The 4,216-nt window shown below is 54.3% G+C and overlaps 1 non-coding gene across 1 annotated transcript; it reads right to left on the bottom strand.

Annotated features, from left to right (window-relative positions):
• Positions 1 to 2,402: 2,402 nt before the first annotated feature.
• On the bottom strand, positions 2,403 to 2,487 carry LOC142042981 (small nucleolar RNA SNORD45). Its single transcript, XR_012653898.1, has one exon. It is a non-coding gene; the product is annotated as a small nucleolar RNA SNORD45 (small nucleolar RNA).
• Positions 2,488 to 4,216: the final 1,729 nt, after the last annotated feature.

Genomic DNA, 4,216 nt, shown 5'->3' with positions numbered 1-4,216 from the left:
ATGCGAGACCGCTCCCGCTTGCAACGCCGGGCCCAACATCCCTACAGCCGGCCCGGACGCCGCCACGGGACCAGCCGTGCGCCATCCCCGAGCGCTGGTCCTGATCCCCCTCCACCCGCACAATAAAGTTGGCCGTTAATCTCTGCGCTGGGACATTGCACGCTCATTCGTCGGCTTCCTCCTCCTCCTCCACCTCTCCCTTTCTTGGGGGGCAGCCGTAGGGGCTAGGCCCAGAGCGTTGTCCTCTCCCTGGCGGTTGGCAGCACCTTCCCCAGACCTCCCTCCTCGCGGGCTGGCCTTGGCCGGCTGCCCCGCGCCATGGCCGTGGGCTTCGGCTCTCTGCCCCCGCCGCCGGGAGGGTGGCCCGGCACGGCCCAGTCGGCACCACCGCCCATCTCCGGCAATGTGGGCTGTGCCCCCCGCAGACGGCACGGCCCTCACGGCTCGCCCCCCAAAATCACGCGCCCCGGCCCCAGCGACTTTTGACACGCTTCAACTCTGTCTCCTTCTCGATAAGGCTATAACCCATTTCCCACCCTTGTTGCCCCGGTTGGTGAGAATTGGGGCAAAGTGGCAAAGCTACTTTTCTTGGAATGTTGAGGTCAGTGTCACGTCTGTCTTTGTGACATGGAGAATTCTGCAGCTTGTGTTTCTACAGTAGCCAAAGGCCATTCCCGTTCCCCAGCTCCGGGTCCTGTTCTCCAACGTGACTGCTGCTGCACCAGCTGAAGGCTTCCTTCTTGCAGAACAAGCCAAGAAATCCTTTTTAAGAGAGACTGCAAACACCTGGTCAGGAACGTGCTCCTCAGAGCTCAGGAGAGCCAGGGCAGTACCTGTTACTCAGGGCTTGAGTCCCGTCAGACGCCCTTTAGAGCAAAAAACCCACACGTGCTCTACGGCAAGGTAACAGGGGGCCTGGGAAATGTCAGTCATCCAAAAGGACTTCCCTCCCGTTGGAGACCAGCAAGTACCTTTCTAGTGCAGGAAGGAGAAGAGATGTGGTTGCAGAGTGACGGCTGATCAGCTCCGCGGAAGTTGGCGCAGAGCTGGAAGGCTGAATCAAAGAATAACGGTGACCAAAGCGCAAAGAGAATCCCCTGGGCTGGCTGTACAGATGTGAACCACCCTCTGCTCTTCAGGCAAACTAGAGGTGGTCTTACGGTGTGTGCATTGAGCGCCTTCCTGACAGGCCTTGATGCAGCATGCGAGTTGCTTCATTACAGTAGGGAGCAGCTGTCCTCTCTGAGGAAGGCAGGGGAAGCTGGGAGACCCGATGGGCTTTCCTGCCAACAAAGAGGAAGGAAAGGAGGTACAGAGGGTCCAAAAGAGAACTCGGTGGCAGCGCTTTGTCCTTCTGCTCTTGCCTGCTGTGACTGGGAAGACGTGAGCTCCGGGCGCCTGTCGTATGGGCTGTTGCATCATACGGCTGACGGGGAGCTGGGGACGTCCAGCTGGCAGGGCCAGACCTTGACGAGGTCTGCACGGCAGAAACATGCAACGAGGGAAAAACTGATGTGATTCCTGGGTTTAATCTGGCAGCCTTGTGTTCTTATACTGTTGGGCTGACCTAATAATATGAAGGTAGCTTTGAACACCTGGAACTTCTTTTTCGTGTCCTATTTTCCAGGCATCCCTTAATCTACGGTCTTCCTCCTAGGGAGGGTGAGTCGGGCCCGGTGTTAGTCAGCAGAATTTGCTGCTGGGGGCTCTCAGTTAGCGAGGTTTAGGAATACCTCTGTGGTGCCGCTTTGGGGAGTTTCTCCCTGGAAATCGAGGCAAGAGAGCCCTTTCCCAAGGTGCAGAAGAAACCGCGTAGACTTGTGTGTACCTTCTAGATCATGCAAGTAAAGCGAGATGCCAGCCAGAGATCGGGAGTGTGTTCACATTTCTCCCCGATAAGTCAAATGCCCTATTTTTCATGGGTTTCTCACAGGAATAAGAATCGTGAGCGGGCACAGAAGGGTTTCTGTACTGGGCCTGGCTGGGATACAGGTAATTGTTTTGTCATCGCACCCTGCACGGTGCTGTTTTCAACGCTGACAGCACACCGATGTTTAGCTACTGCTGAGCAGTGCTTATGCAGAACCAAGGTCTTCTCTGTTTCTCACTCTGCTGCCCCAGCGAGCTGGCTGGGAGGGGACACAGCAGAGACAGCTGCCCCCAGCTGACCGAAGGGGTACCACGGTCCGTACCACGTAGCGTCATGCTCGGCAAGAAAACCGCGACTGGGGGAGTCTTTCCAAGGCAGCCACTGCACCAAGATGGCTGGGCATCTGCCTGCTGGTGAGAGGTGGTCGGTGGTTGCTGTCACATCAGTTGGTTTCCTTTTTTATTCCCGGCACTTGTTAAACTGTCTTTATCTCGACTCCCTTAGGTCACAGCCTAAGGAAACCGGAGCTTCCTGGGTCTCAGAGTAATTCTAGAGCTAAAGTGGCGACAGACATCAACTCTAGATCACATAGTACATGCCAAGGCTCATCACTGACCCAAGAAGACATGCTCCTCCTGTCCTACCCAAGGCTTTCAAGTCCAACACACTTTCTTCCTAAAGCAGGCCGCTACCTTATTTACTTGTAACACCATTCCTACGTTCCGTGGGATGGGGCTAGAGGTAGGTTACGCAAGCCATCAAGCCACTGTCTGGAAGCACCAGAGCCTTTTGGGTACTGTTTGTCACCATGGTTTGCGTGAGAAGGAAACTAAAACACAGAATAGACGGCGAGAAATTTAACCTGCCATGGAGATAGCTACGGTGAACAAGTACGATTTTGTGCTTTACAAAGCATCCTTTTTAAAATTCAACCCTGAGTTTTTCAAGTGTAAACCCTTACTTTGGTCATGCAAGCCTCAATGTTAGGGCAAAAAGCATAAATTTAAAAGACCAAAGCCTACCTCTGGGGGTGCAAACAGTCATTTTTAAGGTCCAGACCCACATATATGGAGTACAAAAACTCATTTATTAGTTCCAAGCTCCATGTTTAAGGTTCAGAGACTCATTTTAAGGGCCCAGAGCATCATTTTTAAGCCCCAAAGTCTGATCTGGAAGGACCACAGCCTCATTTGTAGAGTCTAAATCCGAATTTATACACTCCAAAGCCTTATTTTTACTTTCCAAACTCTTAGTTTTGCCTTCCAAAGCCTCATTTTAGTTTCCAACACCTTCACTTTTAGGGTGCAGAGGCTCAGTGTTAGTTTGCATAGTCTCATTTTCAGGGTCCAAAGCCTCTTTTTTAGCATCCAGACAGGGATTTTCAGGGTGCAAGCTGCATCTGGAGTGTCCAAACCCTCATTCGGAGGGTCCAAAGCCCACTTTTAGGGCTCAAAGCCTCAGGCTTAGGTCCCAAAGCCTCAGGCTTAGGGTCCAAAGCTTTGATTCGAGGATTGAAAGACTTCAATTGTAGGGTGCCAACCCTCATTTTAAGGTACAAACTCCTCACTTAGGGCTCAAAGCCTCATTTCCTTAATGTCCGAGGCATATAATGAGCATCCAAAGACCCAGCTGTAGGGTCCAAAGCCCCGTTTTAGGGCCAAAATCCTGGGTTTCAGGCTTTAAAAACGGCCCTTTGGAAATGCTGACTCATATGGGCCCTAGCAATATGAAAGAGGGGGTCTCAGCATGCCCGGGCCCCCACTGCCTGCGGCTGTCTGAACCTCTCCCAGCTCTGGCTGGGAGACAGGAATCGCCAGCGGGAAGGGGGTACTGGGAGGAGGTACTGGTCCGGCCAACTTGGGAGGGTCCGTACCAGTCCCTGCGCCCTTGTGCTCTCTCTAGTTAGTGCACGACAAGAAGAGGGTGGAAGAAGACCTCTGGCAGAGCCTGACGTACCTGCGGGACACTCAAGCCATCTTGCCAGAGGTGGCCATCAGGTTCATCGGTGGGCCACAGTCCCCAGGGCCCCTCTTCTGCCAGCCTGGCCCCAGTCCCCACCACCGCATTGGCAGCAAGGTCTTGCCGCATGGCACCCGAGGAACCTGAGCAGGCAGAAGCTGCGGGATATCTGCGACGGCGAGGAGGGGCTGGTGGGGCAGGGGACGGGGCCTGGGCAGGGTGCCATGGTCTGGAGGGGACTCCTGGGGGTCTCTGCAGGCAGTGGGGGGTCATGTCTGCTCTGCTTCCTTCTCTTGCAGCCCTTCTGCCCTTGGCGAAAGACCCTGAACTCTCGGTCAGGACTCTCGCAGCGGAGGCCATCTTCATCCTGAGAAGAGAGATGCCAAG

This window comes from Buteo buteo, chromosome 21 (assembly GCF_964188355.1).
Source record: "Buteo buteo chromosome 21, bButBut1.hap1.1, whole genome shotgun sequence".
Classification (NCBI taxonomy): domain Eukaryota; kingdom Metazoa; phylum Chordata; class Aves; order Accipitriformes; family Accipitridae; genus Buteo; species Buteo buteo.
This window is presented reverse-complemented; position numbering and strand designations above follow the sequence as displayed.